General features: G+C 45.4%; 1 protein-coding gene across 2 annotated transcripts in view; it reads left to right on the top strand.

Moving 5' to 3' along the window:
• The first annotated feature begins 3,631 nt into the window (after window positions 1–3,631).
• The window catches only part of LOC127008966 (excitatory amino acid transporter 3-like), a 96,319-nt gene continuing 81,888 nt past the window's right edge, over window positions 3,632–18,062 (top strand). For both annotated transcript variants that reach the window (XM_050881509.1, XM_050881508.1), the window contains exon 1: window positions 3,632–3,866. The gene's annotated coding sequence lies outside the window, so the exon portion shown is untranslated. The remainder of the gene's footprint in view (window positions 3,867–18,062) is intronic.

Here is an 18,062-nt window from a genome sequence, read left to right as displayed (position 1 = left end):
CGTATCATATAACACTCTGAGTCTTCGTGGTCGTTTTTTCTCTATCTTTCTTCTCCTTTTATCGCACGGTGTCGCCTTACTTGCGTCGCCTTAGGGGCTTACGCAACACTGTATACATGCCTCAAAATTAGGCCTCATTGTCCTCCTTATGTCCTTGTCCTCAGCAGCCACGGGGGTCCGGAAGAGTAGCTGGTGTGGGTGGGAAGGACAGTGGGAGGGCGCTGAGTGGCTGGTTGAGTGGATGAATTGGTCAAAAAAGGGGGTGTGAGTTGCGTAGTGGATGAGTGGAATAGATGGTGGGAAGGTCGGTGGGAGGGCATTGATTGGTTGGGTCGGTGAGTGGATGAATGGGTGGGTGGAAAAGTGGATGTGAGTTGTACATAGCGTGGATGAGTGGAAGGGGTGAAGTGTTGTACTGTGTCTCTCTCTCTCTCTCTCTCTCTCTCTCTCTCTCTCTCTCTCTCTCTCTCTCTCTCTCTCTCTCTCTCTCTCTCTCTCTCTCTCTCTCTCTCTCTCTCTCTCTCTCTCTCTCTCTCTCTCTCTCTCTCTCTCTCTCTCTAACTTTATCTATTTCTTTTCTCTCTTTCTCTTTCAATCTCATCCATCTATCTATCTCTTAATCTATATTTATGTCTCCTTCTCCCACTATTAATCAATCATGACATTTTTTTATCCAATCACTGCATACTCAAGGCCCAACGTGACGGAGATGAGCACTGAGGCCACGCGCAGCTATGGTGTATGCCCCCAACTTTACACTTACTGAACCCAAGTTACGCAACACAAAAAATGATATAGTCTCCCTCTCCACTAACCACCATCCGTTTTCTATCACTGTCAGGCTGTCAGTACGTAGCCAAGTGGTCTGTCTTGTTAGTTCAATTACCTGTCTGTCCACCTGTCTGTCTGTCTATATTTAGCCAGATTTGTCCTCGAGGGGGGAACGTGCAGTATTTGTAGTGTTATCTCCAAGCAACACTCTCTCTCTCTCTCTCTCTCTCTCTCTCTCTCTCTCTCTCTCTCTCTCTCTCTCTCTCTCTCTCTCTCTCTCTCTCTCTCTCTCTCTCTCTCTCTCTCCTTGGGTTACCTCGCTCATCCCTCCTTTCTTTTGTTTTTGTTTCCTTCTTTATTTTTCTATATTCCTTTCATACTTCCACGTTTTCTTTCACCATTTTTTTCTCTTTTCTTTGTATCGTACCTTATTCTTTTTCTCCTCTCTTATCATCCACTCTTTTTTGTCTTGCTATTTTTCTACTTTTATTTTTACTAGCGTTGATTTGGACAGCATTTTAAGGGCAGATATCCGCTTCCTCCCTCCCCTTCTCTCTTTCCCTCTATTTCTCTATCTATCTATTTATCTATCTATCAACGCGGACTCTCAATACCACCTCCAGATTGCCACTCACACAGCCACAGTCCCTTTGATCTCCGTTCTTCAGACAGCTCCAGACTGGCTCGCGGACGGAAATAGAATTGGACCTATAATTAAAAAGAGCGCCCACGTCTACCCAGCGTTTGCAGCCCGAAGGAAAGGATTATTGGCGGAAGGCGTTGTATCAAGAGAATCACCGAGAGTCACTAATAAAGACAGGACGCGTTGCTATAGGAGAGTTGGCTTATGTTTGGATCTGAAAGGAAAAATGCGAATATGTGGATTCGTAAAGAGTAAAATAAGCTATCCAGTCAAGAGGAAGAAAAGCGGTATGTTCAATACAAGTAATCTATTTGTCTCAATGTGCGATAGCTGTGCAATATCTAATCAGACTCAAGTATTTCCTTCATGAGCAAAGATTTCTGCCAGATGACCTAATATGCTTTAAGTGTTGGTTCGATAAGTGCAGAAAAAAAATTAAAGACCACAGAACACTCGTACTGTTGGGAATACTCGTAAGACGGAAATGTTCCAAGTGTGAAGCCATACTCGAGACGGCCACTTGAGATAAACCCCTTCCAGTGAAGAAAAATTGGCCCTGTTATCACTCGGCCAATAAACTCAGCTCGGGGATACCTGCTAGACCCGAAGATAAGGAATCCCTAATATCCCAGCGTTGCCCAACCCCACAATATTCCGTCAAAGCACCTTACTACACCTCGCTGGTTTACGCTCGAGTGAAGGAAAAACGGGGCCGCCAGATTAGTGACTTTGTAAGGGGGACTTGTGGGTTTTCTGAGAGCCGTATTGTGGGCAGACGGAGTTGCTTGTTTTTTTTAATGATTTTGTCCCTCCATGGAGAGACCATGGCCCATGGGCCTTTGTCGGGTGACGACCCATGAATAGGGTGCCGACAGATTGACTCTGTCGACTGACGATGATCAGGGTTGGTATTCTCAGAGGCTTCTGACTCCCACATCAACTATTTCCGAAGGTTAAAAAGGAGATCAGTCAGGTTCTAATTAGTGGGATTTTAGGTTCATGGTACAGAAAAAGGGTCAGATTACCACCAGGCTCAGAAAGCTACTTATGGAAATGCTCAAAACCTCCAGGAAAACCTTGTCAAATGTGTGAGCTTGGGCGCCGAAATGTTTAAGAATATGTTTAAGAATATGACCTCAGGTCGGTCCGTCGACAAGGACGAGGCGTGTCCCTAGAGACGGAGAGTTGCTGGGGAAGGGAAAGGGATGCAACAAGAAAGGGTCTTAGGGTGCTGCGTTTAGAAAGAGCAAGGAGTTTATGTAATATTGATGTGAATGAGTAGTGAGTGTGGGAGGAAGTTGAGCAACCTCGTGACGCTGACAGGTGATGAATAAAGGAAGGGAGTGGAGATAGGTCGCACCAGGACGGGGTAAGAAGGGGAGGTCTACTGTGTGGGGAAGGGAGTGGCAGGGAGGGAGGGGAAGGGATATGCGAATTAAAGCAGGATTTGAAAGGGAGGAATAAAGAAACAAGAAAGAATGGGAATGTGTCAGCCAATTGAAATGAAAAAAAGAGCCAAAATGATATAATTGGGAAGATTGGGTCGAGTCAGAGATGAGGGATGCTGCGGAAGTTGGATGGGATGGGGTGGAGAGGGAAGGGAAGGGAGGAGGTGGGGCTGTGTGGGGGTGAGTAAGGAAGGAAGGGGAAGGATAGCGTTGGGGGGGGTAGAGGAATGAGTGGCCGGACGAGTGTGTGGTGGCAAGAAGACAGGAAGGAAGGAGTGGCAAGCTGGCTGGCTGGCTGGCTGGCGGGGTGGGGTCTGTGTGGGTAATTAGGACTAAGTGTAACGTAATGGAAACGTTCATTTAGATTCATTATGCAAACATTACTTCTGAGTGGTTGTTGCAATAGTCACTTTTTTATTTTTCTTCCTGTGTAAAACTTCCCAGCGCTTATTTTTTGTCTTCGCATTCTTTCGGACACCAACTATTTATGTGAGGCATCTGAATGGACTGTTTTTAATGTGATGTTCTTTATTTTGTTTTCCTGCAGTTTTATGCCGTGTCATTCACCTTCTCTGAGGCGCTAACAAGCTCTTTCCTTGAGGCATTCATTCACCTTCCTGGCTTGTCTTTCCCCGAGTGTCGCGCGGACGTGGGGTAAACAGTCTGAAAGGCGGAGAGGCGCGCGTAATGAGCGTGAGGCGAGCAGGCAAGTAGTCGCGTCTTTCGCATTAGACTAAAACGCTCGTCAAAGGCAGTAAATAAATAAGCAGCAAGTCCCACACTCAGCTGGCCCCGGGGAGGAGGTTGGTTGCGGGGTGGCGAGGAGTGACGTGGATAAACAGGCCCCGCCCCTCTCAGCTCTGGCGTCCGCAGCGGGGCTGGCAGTGGCAGTGGTTCAGGCCGAGTAGTGTGTGTTGTGATCGTGGGCTAACCTCACCTACACCCACCCCCCGGCCGCTCGCCACACACCGGGCCGCCGCAGGAGCCTACCGAGTTGTCGAAAGGTAGGATCCCGCTCCTCCTTCCTTGCTAGGCCCAGTGCAGCGCCTCGACCCCCTCACCGCTGTGTCTCATCAAACCGCCCACTCACAGCTTCCTGACGGGATGTATGGCTGTGTGGCCGAGTTGAGCCCCGGATCATAGGCAGGGCAGAGATCGAGGTGGCGATAGTGATGTGCGTTGGGAGGAGGGCGAGTCATCGTCACGCAGTCCTTGCATGCTAGCCCTGATGTTCCCCCCCTGGTCCCCAATTATCTCCCTCGGACAAGGTAAAAAAGGCCTCGCTGCGGTTCACATCACGGCGCTGCCACACTCACCGGACGGAAATATCTGCGACGACGCCTGGGGACCGCTAGATGCCCTTCGCTTCCTCTTTTTCTACTATCTAAATGTGTATCACAGCGTGGCGCCGGGTAAACAATGAAGGATGCTTACTGTCTGTTCCCCATTGCGCTGGCGGGGGAAGAAGAGGTGGAGGACAGCAAACAAACGAGAAGAGTCTGGGAGTATGAGCGGCGGCGAGGTGACAGGTCTTTGGGTATCAGAGTGGCGAGAGATGAAAGTACCGCTCGGCAAAGGATTACATAACGTCGCTACGGGGTGTTTCTGTGCGGAGAAGGCAGGAGAGAAAGGAGACGAGGAACAGAGAGGAGGGGAGAGTCGCATGTGCCTAGTGTCGAGGTGACGGGTGGGCTCAAAGCAGGAAGATGAGTGAGAGCAAATGAACGCCTTGACATCCTCGCGCGCCTCTAACCAGGTCGCAAGAGAGGCAGGCAGGGGAGGCGAAGCACGTGGACAGAGAGAGAGCGCGGAGTGGCCTAATCATTTTCCATCCCGGCGTTCCGCAAGAGGTCATATGTACCCCAAGGCATTTATTGTTGGTTTAGGTGACAATGGAGTGAAAGGAGCCGTCAGGAATTGCAGTCAGGCTTTCGTTGCTTGAGATATTTTTGTCCTCGTTGTTACTGGGTTAGGAGGCAACGACCTCGAGTATACAAATGGGTGTTAATATGGTGAAACTGTTGCTGCGGTGGTCTGGTTTTATGTGTTTTTTTTTTTTAGATTTTCTCGTGCAGTTTTATTTTAAGCCATCGCCCATGTGTTTGATGCCGCTTTAATCTGAGTTCATTCATTTTTTCAAGATTTTGGTGACATTTTTTTCGCTATCAACCAAGTGTTTAATGCCGTGGTAGTCTGGTTTCATATAGTTTTTTTTAGATTTTTTCGTGAGATTTTTTTGTAGTATCACCGAAGTTTTTGTTGCTGTACTAGTCTGATCTTATACTTTTTTTCTAAGATTTTTTCGTGTTTTTTTTTATTTATTTATTTCGTGTCACCCAAGTTCCCTCGGTCGCGTGACATATAAATCACCCTCCACCCCACTGCCTCCCCCGTCACACGTAGCTATTCTCCCCGTAACGTAGCTGAGCCGGCATCAAGCAAACCCACACTCGCTAGTCTGCCGCATTACCGAGTCAACGCGCCACTCACTGAATTTAAAGCGGCTGTTTAGTGTGAAGAAACGAACTCGCCTTCAAAACAGATTCAGCGAGAGGGGGAATGAGCCTAAGTCGTGGCTTTTAAAGATAAACAACCTCTTCCTCCACCTAACCCTCCCACCAACCACTGCATCACCCGCCCGGCGCCACTTATAAATATCGTCTTGTGTGTTTGTTATATAAGAAAAACACCGCACCTAGCAGCAGCGCCAACTATAAATATAACCGCACATCCCGCCCCTCCCTCCGTAGGCATACATGGCCATAGGTGGGTCCAAATAAAGCAGGCAGCAGTTCCTTGAAACCTTCGCGTATCGGTAGATCAAGTCCTGAGTTAAAGAGTTAGATGCCCTCCTTTCCGAAGCCTTCCGACCCACTTCCGCCACCACCATCACCATCACCACTAATGAAAAAATAAGTAAAGGAAAATCTCTTCGAATTAGCTAAACCGCTTTGACTTTGAGTATACGAGACACAGCTTGCTACCTTCCCTGATTAACTCGAGTCAAATTTTCCACTCTATATTCTTTTTTTTTTTTTTTTTTTACTCTAGTTTATGTTTTCTACGCTAAGCAGGTTATCCCTACAGACAAATCACGCACGTTCAACTGCATCATTTCTTTCTGTTAGTGTTGAATAAATTGGGGTGGAGTGAAAATTAGACTTCGCAATGTAATATAGTAACTAGTATCAGTTTTTCATTTTTACTTTAATTTCTGTTTTCTACGCTAATCAGGTTATCCCTACAGACAAACCACCCACGTTTAACTGCACCATTTCTTTCTGTTTGTGTAAAATAAATTTGGGTGGAGTGAAAATTAGAATTCGCAATGTAAATATAGTAACTAGTATCAGTTTTTCATCTTTACTCTAATTTCTCTGTTTTCTACGCTAATCAGGTTATCCCTACAGACAAATCACGCACGTTTAACTGCACCATTTCTTTCCGTTAGTGTTAAATAAATTGAGGTGGAGTGAAAATTAGAATTCGCAATGTAAATATAGTAACTAGTATCAGTTTTTCATCTTTACTCTAATTTCTCTGTTTTCTACGCCCCTACAGACAAATCACGCACGTTTAACTGCACCATTCCTTTGTGTTAATGTAAAATAATTTGGGATGGAGTGAAAATTGGACTTCACAATGTAAATGTAGGAAGCAGAATCAATTTTTCAACTGACTATTACTGGCGGGAACGGGGACACACACACACACACACACACACACACACACACACACACACACACACACACACGCTTGGCAGGCCGAGGGGAGCGTGGCGTACAATCAGGAAGTTTGCCTCACTTACGCCTGCTTCCCATTTTCTATCGTGGCACCCAACTCGACTCCCGCCACTGTCACCCATCCTTCCCCCCTCCCCCCCTTTTCCTCCTCTCCCACCCACCCCCTTCTCTCTCTCTCTCTCTCTCTCTCTCTCTCTCTCTCTCTCTCTCTCTCTCAGTTATTACGTTCGTCCTTCTGGGTTTTTTCCCCTCCTCTCCTTATTCACGCACTTCCGGATTTGTTAAGTTTCTTTATTCTTTCATGCAACTCATTTTTCCTCCTTCAGTTTTGCTTTTTATCATTTTTTACTTTTGTGGGTTTTTTCTTCGCCTTTCCCTTTTTTTTTGTTGTTTTCGTGATCCTCTCTTTTTTTTCGTTTTTGTTTTTTTCGTTTTTTTTCTCGGGCGTTGATTGGTGGAGGCGTGTAAGGATACGTTCCCTCCTTCATTCTTTCCTTCATTCACTTATTTTTCCTCCTTCAGTTTTTTTTCTTTTTTTTTACGCCAGACCTTCCTTTTTTTTTTAATTTCTCGTGATCTTTCTTTTTCGTTTCCTTTATTTTTTTTTTCTCGAGCGCTGATTGGTGGAGGCGTGTGAGTCCCTGGGGTCATTTAGTAGGCCAGGTGGAGGAAGTAGGTCGTTCTCTTCTGTATCTTTACCAAGGGGATGTTTTCTTTTTTTTCTTTATTGTATGTTTTTTTTCGGATTCATCTCCTATTTTTTTTTTGTCTACCGTCATTCCTTTCATCAATGTGTTTTTTTTTTACTAACTTTCGATTTACTTTCCTCTCGTATATTCTTCAACTTAATTCCTCGATATGTTTTTGTTTCTTTTCATCCCTTTTTTTTTATTTTTTTTTTACCGTCATTCCTTTCATCAATGTTTTTTTTCTTTTCTTGCTAACTTTCGATTTACTTTCCTCTCGTATATTCTTTACCTCATTCCTCGATATTTTATTCATATTTTGCTTCCTGTCTTCCCTCCCTCCTTCCTGTCCTTCCTTCCCTCCCTCCTTCCTGTCCTTCCTTCCCTCCCTCCTTCCTGTCATTTCTTCCCTCCTTCCTTCCTTCCTACTTCCTGTTCTTCCTTCCTTCCGTGCTTCCGGTTCTCATTCCTTACATTACGTCTCTTCCTTCCTCAGTTTCTTTCTCCCTTCCTTCCTATCTCCCTTCCGTCCTTCCTTTCTTCCTTCCTTTCTTTCTTTCTTTCTTCCTTTCTTCGTTCCTTTCTTCCTTCCTTTCTCCCTTCCTTTCTTCCTTCCTTTCTTCCCTTTCCCCATCCTTCCTTCTTCCATCTCTTCTTACTTCTACATTCCTCTGTTCTTACATGCTCCCATCTTTCCTATATATTCCTTCTTTTCTCATTTCCTCGCTATACATCATTAAAATTTCTATTGCACAATTCCTGAAAGATTAGAGGGTTCTATTGGAGGATTAATCAACAAACGAGCGCATTTTTTAGCTTATCTTTTGTTTGGTTGGTGTGTTTATGGATTAATATTATTCTCCAACCAGCTAATTTTTCTTCTTCAATTCCTTTTATCTTACTGATTGGACTGATTTTTCTATTTATTGAGTGCACCTTTTTGGTTTCGTTCTCTCTCGCTTCACTCCTTCACACGTTCATTTCTTATCACGTTCTTGTACTCTATAATCCGTTCACTATTTTCTTCAGTGAATTCCACACACAGCTTCGTTCTCCTTGGCCTCGTCCTCACACCCTCCACACACACCTCTTCACTCCTGACGATAACCTGTATTACTCCGTTCTAATATTTTTTTTCCTTCCTTCCACTCCATTATTCATTTAATTTCACACGCTGCTTCGTTCTTTCTGACCTCCTCCTCCTCCTCAATCACACCACTTTTGATGGACACTAAGCCATAATTCTACGTCCTAATACTTCTCATTCCTTCCACTACGTTGCTTATTAAATTACACCCACCCACACCCACACACCCACACCCACACACACACACACACACACACACACGCACACACACACACAGCTTCCACAGTGCCTAACCTTCAATACCCTTCCATACTTACCTTACATCTCCTTATATCTCCTTTTCCATCCCCCTACACTGCTCCTCCTCCTCTTCTTCACCTCAACACCCTCTCCCATGCACACGCACATATATACACGTCTCAGTACCCAAGGAATTCCTATTTACTTAACCCACAACAGCTGCGGACCTGTCACATTGACACATACACACACACACACACACACACACACACTACGGGCCACAGCTGAGGTCGACAGCTGTTCACTTCACGTAGCTACAAACACGCGGGGAAAAAGGTGACAAGTCCAATTAAGAAAGCGTATCTCTCATGTTTCTATCCTATTAGCCGCTAAGTTCAAGGGGTCATGTGGCCGTCCCTTCCCCCTCTCTTCTTCCCTTCCGTCGCCTTCCGTCCCCTTCCGTTCCCTTCATCCCTTCGTCAGGAGAGTCGTCAAGTTAACTAACCAGAGCTTTCCCACGCGTTGAGGAGGAGCAGGCGGAGGAGGAGAAGGAGGGGGAGGCGTCTTGTTGAGAGGGACGTGAGTGAAATAGGACCCTCACAGTATCAAGTGTCTGTAATAGGTTTGTGGGCGTTGCAAGTAATTATTATTGTCGCTTTTAGGCCACATTCTTAACCCCCTTACACTTTGCCTCCTCCTCCTCCTCCTCCTCCTCCTCCTCCTCCTTCACCTCCTCCTCCATCAACGCCTCATTGTTCCCGGGATGATTTGCGGTCCTCCCCTCCCATGTTAGCGCCTCTAATTCAAGGTTATGGGGCCTTATGACGACTCTTTGGACGCGAAGGACGCAACTCAGAAGACCTTTTCCTCGTAGTGTGTGAGGGAACGTGATGACGAGACCTTCCTTGTTCTCCTTTTTTTTTCACTCCGATACATATCCTTCGTTTTCATGGTACGCTTCTCCGCCTTCTTTTCTTTCTGCTTAGCTCTTTTTCTCTCTCTTTTGTCTTCCTGTGTGTTTTCTTTGTTGTCATTCCTTCCAGATCTTTTTATCGTTTTATTTTACCTGCTCATTTTCCCTTCTCATTTCTATTTTTTTTCTTGGTATTTTTTCCTGACCTTTTCTTCGTTTTCTTCTACCAGCTCCTTTTCCCTTCTCTTTTCCATCCTTCTCTTTTTGGCATTCCTTCCAGACCTTTTCATCGGTTTCCTCTACCTATCCTTTTCCCTTCCCTTTTCCAGCCTTCTATTCTGGGCATTCCTTCGCGACCTCCTCATCTTCCTCTACATCCTCCCCCTCCTCGTCCTCGTCCTATTCCTCTAATACTTCAGCACTAAGAATAATAGAGTGAGGAAAAGGAATTTGGACGGGCGGACACTCAGAAATAAACATTGCTCTCTCGCTCTCTTTAGCCGCAGGGGGTGACGTATTGCTAACTCGAATTGAGGACGAAGGGACAAAGGCGGCTGTGGAGATCATACGTTTGTTTATGGATCATGTCCCTAAACATTTATGGACTCACGCAAACACACTTGGCAAGACTTTCGGAGAGACCGTGCTTTAATGGGTGGTTCTATGACCCTGGTGGTACTTTGTTGACATTTCTGTGCCATGAACGTGAGACAACACACACACATGAAAAAAAAACAGATTATTCCCCTCTTCGGCCTTTGGAGATGGTTGATGTGAGAGGGGGAAGTCTCTTAGGCTGGTATTACAAGACACTTTGCTATATCGCATCAGCTATTTCTAAAAGTCAAAGAGGGGATCAATCGGATTCTAATGAGTGTTTCTTTACGTTCATGGTACAGCAGAAGGGTCAGACTACTACCAGGGTCATAAAAGTACTCCTGGAAATGCCCACAACTCCTACGAAAGCCTTGGCAAATATGTGTTCTTGGGTGGCGATATCTCTTGTAATTCGACCCTTAGAATGCCACCTTACATCCTAGCCTGACCAACCGCTATGTAAATTTTATCTCCCTCTCTCTCTCTGCCTCTTTATGTATCTTTTCTCACGATGAGGCACGTACGTAAGATGAGCTATAAAGGATAAGAGCTCCAATAAGCGGTATATATATGATGACTCTCCCCCACTCCTTTTACGCTTCTTTCTTACGATGCGGCGAACATAAGATGAACTCAAAAGGAAGAAGAAAGCAAGTGAAGGAAGGTTAGGTTATTCGACACCACAGCCATAAAGATAGTGTTAAAAGGGGGAGACAAAAGTGTAGTTAACTTGAATTATTTACGAAATGATGTGTGTTATGTAAGACGGCGAGAGTAATAGTGATATAGTGGTAACAACAGCGACTTGGCAGCCACTCAACCACCTTGAGAGAGAGAGAGAGAGAGAGAGAGAGAGAGAGAGAGAGAGAGAGAGAGAGAGAGAGAGAGAGAGAGAGAGAGAGAGAGAGAGAGAGAGAGAGTGCCAAGTGTGTGTATTTCGCTCGTTGTAGTGACACAGAGGAAGTAATGGATGCGGGTTCCGTCTACACACACACACACACACACACACACACACACACACACACACACACACACACACACACACAGAAGCGGGGCGCGGGGGTGGGGGGGTCCTGTACTAGCAATGCCCCTCCCCCCCCCTGATCACATTACCACGAATTAAAGCATAAAAAAGAAAATAAGTGAAAAAAAAAGTAAAAAGATAAGATCATATTCTGCATAATTTCCTCGTGACCTTTAAAAGTAAGAAGAAATAAACTCAGTATAATAAACTCAGTCGTCTAAACACACACACACACACACACACACACACACACACACACACACACACACACACACACACACACACGTACACACAGGCGATCCCTCATCACTACATCCCTCTCTCTGGCTTCTGGGAGCGTCCGGTCTACTTGTTCCTCCTCCTCCTCCTCCTCCTCCTCCTCTTCCTCCTGGTCTTCCTCGTGTTCTCCTCGTCTTCCTCCTCTTTCTCGTTGTTCCTCCTCTTCTTGTGCATCTTTATCCTAATTATCCTCTTCATATTCTTTCATTATTCTTTATCTACGTTATTTTTCACTTCCTCCTCCTCCTCCTCCTCCTCCTCCTCCCCTTTTACCTTGTCCATATCCTTATCATGCTTAGTTTTCTGTCTTCTCTTCGTCTGCTTCCTCATCTTCCTTTTCCTCCTTCGCCTCGTCCTCTTTCTCTTACGCCTCTTGCCCCAAAAGGAGAAGCGTGCGGAGGGAGGAGAAAACAGACAAACACGAACAGGAGCAGACTAACGAACAAACTTTCAGGCATAGGCAAAGGATAGAAAGAAAAGCAATATATATAATTCTCTCTCTCTCTCTCTCTCTCTCTCTCTCTCTCTCTCTCTCTCTCGGATACTACGTCACATTTTTATGGCCCCCTCGCTCGGCTTCCTTTGAGTGGGGGCAATTTTAGTCATATCTCACAGGTGTTACTGTATGTGGCTTACGTGGGTCTCTCTCTCTCTCTCTCTCTCTCTCTCTCTCTCTCTCTCTCTCTCTCTCTCTCTCGTAATTTCTCTCAAATCCCTTAATGGCCGTGAGAAGCTGTTTATCTTGAGGCTATGAAGCAGTTTTATTCTTTTTTCCTTATCTTTTTTTTTCTGCGTGCATTCAGCGTAAAGGCTTAGAGCGTAGACGAGAACTCTGACATTGAGGGGACTTTCTCTCTCATTATCTCTTCCTCCTCCTCCTCCTCATCATCATCATCATCATCCTCATCCTCATCCTTTTACTCTTACTTCAACTCCTCTTTCTTCTCGTCTCAATACTTCCATCCCTGTATCTTTCTTCCATTTCCTTACCTACATATCCATTCTTTCATCTCCCTTTCTTCATCTCTCCCTCCGTCCTCCTCCCTTCCTCCCTTCCTCTCTCCTTTAAGTCCCACTACATTCTTTCGCATCACAAGACTTATATCTCATCCATTACCTTTCCTATTCACTCTATCATCTCCCTTCATCTATATCCCTTCGTCCTCCCTCCCAACCTCTCTCCCTCCCTGCCATCCTCCCGTTTAAATCTCACAAAATTCCTCCGCATCACAAAACTTATCGTCCTTATCAACAACACTCGCCTCGCTGTCTCCCGGAAATTCCTGGCAAATGAAAGTCTCTCAAGGTGTGGACGTGAAGGGAGGTGAGGTGCTCTCCGCCCTATCTTGCTCTCCTGCCTGCTCCTCCTCCTCCTCCAATCAGGTGTCACACTGCTGGGGAACCAATCACGGGGCTGGTATTTTTCGAATGTATATGCTTATATGTTTATGTTTGCGCATGTGTTTGGAATTTGCTGCCACAGATGTTTTGGGAGACATTAATATTTGGCGCTATTGCTGTAGGATACGTAACTTTTTTATCGTTATTTTATTAGTGTAGTTATTTCGTTTCGTTTCGTCGTTGTTCTTAATACTATGATATCTGATTCTTGAAGTAGTAGTAGTAGTAGTAGTACTAGTAGTAGTGAGGTAGCAGTACTAAAAGCAGTAGTAATAGTAGTAGGATGAGTAGTAATAGTAGTAGCAATAGTAGTTAAACTTGTTATTATTTTGTAGTAGTAGAAGTAGAAGTAGTAGTAGTAGTAGTAGCAGTAATAGTAGTAGTAGTAGTTAAATTATTATCTGTAGTAGTAGAAGTAAAGTGGTTGTAGCAGAAGTGGCAGCATCAGCATTAGTAACGATAGTAGCGGCACTGTAGCACACATTAGCAGAGTAAACAAATCCGTGCATCGTAACGCCGTCGTAATGGAATCCGATCCGCTCACTTACAGCCGCCAAACACCTCACTCACACACTTCACTCCTCGCTCCTCTTGTGGCCGAGAAGGTGCAGTATTAAAAGGCTCAGTCACACAGCTGTTAGTAAATGGCCCAGCCGGTGGTTAGATCCACACATGAGTAGGTTAATTTGAAGCTGATTATAGGCTGGTGATGATGGTGATGATGGTGATGATGGTGATTGAAAGAAGTAAATAAATGATGCTGGTTCTGATGCTGGTGCTATACGAAACGTTGGGGATAAGTAAAGTACGAAATGATGATGGTGGTTATGGTGATGATAATGATGATGGTGATGAAAAGAACGATAATGATAAGTATATAAACGGAATGATGTTGATGATGATGGTAATGATAAGAAGGACGAAACGATAATGAAAAGTAACAAACGGAATGATACTGGGACTGATGGTGACGATAACAAGAACAGTAGTGATAAATGAATAAAATGAAAGATGATGGTGATGATGATGTAAAGAACGATAGTGATGAATAAAGAGACGGAAGTATATAAGTGATGATAGTTACTCACATGGTTTTGAAGTTAACATGCAGAAAGAAAATGGTGTTGGCGGTTGTAAAATGAGTTGCAATCGTTGTATACATAGAAAGCGATCACAAATAAAGAAGGATGTTTGTGTTAAGTGATAAGTGGACAGGTTATAATAGAGATAATAAAGGGGAGCGTGGCGCAAGCAACTATAAATTACACGAAGCAAATAGACGAAATGGTGGTGGATGAATATAATAGAAAAGCGTCAATCAAGAGTTATTTCTGGCAGTCTAGTTAACCACCATCGCAGCGAAACACTCGAGTCGCTATCCTCAGACACTTCCGCCCACCGTTGCTAGATTATCGTACTCAGAGCCACGTATTTACTGGTTTCTGGCCCATAACTGTTGCCAAGAAGCACCACTAATTAACCATTTCAACGATAACCATATATGAAGGCAGTTATTAGGGTGATGAAAGCAGTTTTTGGGTCGGAAATCGGCAAATAAAAGAGGCTGAGTACGACAATCTGGCGACGTTGCTTCCGCCTCACACATCGGCTATTTTCAAAGGCCAAAAAGTGGAGTAAGCGGGTTTTCATGAGTGCTTTTTCTCGTTCATGGTACAGAAGAAGGGTCATACTACCGCCAGGGTCATTAAACCACCCCTGGAAATGCCCACAACGCCTACGAAAGCCTTGTCAAATGTGTTTCTTCAGGTTCATGGTACAGAAGAAGGGTCATACTACCGCCAGGGTCATTAAACCACTCTTGGAAATGCCCACAACGCCTACGAAAGCCTTGTCAAATGTGTTTCTTCAGGTTCATGGTACAGAAGAAGGGTCATACTACCGCCAGGGTCATTAAACCACCCCTGGAAATGCCCACAACGCCTACGAAAGCCTTGTCAAATGTGTTTCTTCAGGTTCATGGTACAGAAGAAGGGTCATACTACCGCCAGGGTCATTAAACCACCCCTGGAAATGCCCACAACGCCTACGAAAGCCTTGTCAAATGTGTTTCTTCAGGTTCATGGTACAGAAGAAGGTCATACTACCGCCAGGGTCATTAAACCACCCTGGAAATGCCCACAACGCCTACGAAAGCCTTGTCAAATGTGTTTCTTCAGGTTCATGGTACAGAAGAAGGTCATACTACCGCCAGGGTCATTAAACCACCCCTGGAAATGCCCACAACGCCTACGAAAGCCTTGTCAAATGTGTTTCTTCAGGTTCATGGTACAGAAGAAGGGTCATACTACCGCCAGGGTCATTAAACCACCCCTGGAAATGCCCACAACGCCTACGAAAGCCTTGTCAAATGTGTTTATTCAGGTTCATGGTACAGAAGAAGGTCATACTACCGGGTCATTAAACCACCCTGGAAATGCCCACAACGCCTACGAAAGCCTTGTCAAATGTGTTTCTTCAGGTTCATGGTACAGAAGAAGGGTCATACTACCGGCAGGGTCATTAAACCACCCCTGGAAATGCCCACAACGCCTACGAAAGCCTTGTCAAATGTGTTTCTTCAGGTTCATGGTACAGAAGAAGGGTCATACTACCGCCAGGGTCATTAAACCACCCTTGGAAATGCCCACAACGCCTACGAAAGCCTTGTCAAATGTGTTTCTTCAGGTTCATGGTACAGAAGAAGGGTCATACTACCGCCAGGATCATTAAACCACAACGGGAAATGCCCACAACGCCTACGAAAGCCTGGTCAAATGTGTTTCTTCAGGTTCATGGTACAGAAGAAGGGTCATACTACCGCCAGGGTCATTAAACCACCCTTGAAATGCCCACAACGCCTACGAAAGCCTTGTCAAATGTGTTTCTTCAGGTTCATGGTACAGAAGAAGGGTCATACTACCGCCAGGGTCATTGAACTACCCCTGGAAATGCCCACAACGCCTACGAAAGCCTTGTCAAATGTGTTTCTTCAGGTTCATGGTACAGAAGAAGGGTCATACTACCGCCAGGGTCATTAAACCACCCTTGGAAATGCCCACAACGCCTACGAAAGCCTTGTCAAATGTGTTTCTTCAGGTTCATGGTACAGAAGAAGGGTCATACTACCGCCAGGGTCATTGAACTACCCCTGGAAATGCCCACAACGCCTACGAAAGCCTTGTCAAATGTGTTTCTTCAGGTTCATGGTACAGAAGAAGGGTCATACTACCGCCAGGGTCATTGAACTACCCATGAAAATTCCCAAAACTCGTACGAAAGCCTTGTCGAATGTGTGTGCTTGGACGCTGAAATGCTTAAGAATATAACCCTTGCCCTCCCGACACTACATATAGATACATTCTTCATAAAACCTCGAACCCTACGCTGAATAAATAACAAGAGGGAAGAAAAATATCAGCTTCCCTTTAACTCCTTTCAGCTCTTCCTCTAAATTTACACTTTCCCAATAAACGCAATGAAGAGGATGATTGTCTGGTTCGGCGAAGACGGTGAGGAGTGAATGAAGGACGTTATTAAAAGGACGACATGCTTGTGAAAAGACGCGTCGAGGCGGGAGAAGCAAAAATCGGAGGACGGAGGGAAAGGAGAGAGACTGGGACGGAAGAGAGGAGAGAGAGATGCTAACAGGTAAAGAGACAGAGAGGAGAAGAGATAATGGAGAAGAGAGGGAGATTCAGAAAGAGAGAGAGAGAATCGGAAAGAAGGGAGAAGGGAAAAGAGGGAGAAATGAAGAGAAGGGAAGAGGAAGGGAAGGAGAAGAGGGAGAAATGCTAACAGAAAGATAAAGACGCGAGGGAGAAGAAATGAGAAAAGAAGAAGGGAGGAGGATTCAGAGAGAGGATCGGAAAGAAGGTTAAGAATATACTCACCTAAAGCAGCGAGTGTTTCCCTCCACGCCTTATTCGCCCACCAAGACCCTGTCTGAGCTACACGCAACCCAGCCTTCCACCGTTACAAGGAGGGGAGGATGATAAAGCAGAAAGGGAGGAAAGAAAGCAGTGAATTAGTCTGCTGAGCGATGACAAGGAGGGACTGAGGAATGCTGAGGAAGGGAGGAAGTGAAAAGAAAGCAGATTAGATGCAGATGAAGGAAAAGAGAGAGAGAGCCCACGCAAGTCACCTGCCGTAACACCTGTGAGACATGATTTAAATTGACTCCACTCAAAGTAGTCCAAGTGTGGGCCATAAAAATGTAACGTAGTATCCGAGAGAGAGAGAGAGAGAGAGAGAGAGAGAGAGAGAGAGAGAGAGAGAGAGAGAGTGAGTAACAGCAACACCAACAGCCATGAACTTACACTCAAACCCAATCGAGGAAATAACCGAAACACACACACACACACACACACACACACACACACACACACACACACACACACACACACACACACACACACACACACACACACACACACACACACACAGAGTCACCCCTCCCGCCCCCCACACAAACACACACCAGTAACATGACTGAAAGCGAAAGTGGAGACAAGAAGGACCGTAGGGCAGGAGGGAAGGGGGATGGGGCTACAAGGGGAAGGGGGTGAGAAGGGAGTGTTCGGGGGCAGAGGGGTCTAGAGGGGGTGACTGAGGGGCTGCTGTCAGGGCGGGTTATTCACGCGGCCGTCACCTCGCGTCACGGCCAGGACAGTAACGAGGGAGAGTGTACTGACGGGCGGACAGCGGAGAGGACGCGCTTCTCTATCATGCCGGCTTCCGTCCTCTCGTGGGCCCCTCGCTGTGTGTATGGGGGGTAGGGGACAGGGGGGCGCAGGGGAGTTGTACGGGGGTTGTATGTGGAGGGGTTATGTATGTGTGTGTGTGTGTGTGTGTGTGTGTGTGTGTTTCTTGAGTCATCGCCTTTCGTATTTCTTTCGTCTTTCCTATCCGATCTTTGTATTTCTTTCGTTATTTGTATCCGATTTATTGTCTCTGCTCTGTAATGCTGTCATCTCGTCTCCTTCTTGAGCGTAATAAGTATGATTATTATAATAGATACACTGACGTCATCATCGGGGTAGGAGTTAATTGAGTTTTCGTTAATACATTGAGGCGTTTAGAGTAATGAATGTTTTAGTAAGTTTACAGAGGCTTTTCTTCCCGTTATAGACCATCTCCAGGATTTTTCGTGTCACAGAGAGAGAGAGAGAGAGAGAGGAAAAAGGCATGGTATCTGTATTTATTTGCGACTATCATTGGCAACACTCACCAA

The sequence above is a fragment of the Eriocheir sinensis genome, chromosome 39, assembly GCF_024679095.1.
Source record: "Eriocheir sinensis breed Jianghai 21 chromosome 39, ASM2467909v1, whole genome shotgun sequence".
Lineage (NCBI taxonomy): Eukaryota > Metazoa > Arthropoda > Malacostraca > Decapoda > Varunidae > Eriocheir > Eriocheir sinensis.
Note: the sequence above shows the minus strand (reverse complement) of the source record. Positions and strands in the feature narration are given on the sequence as shown.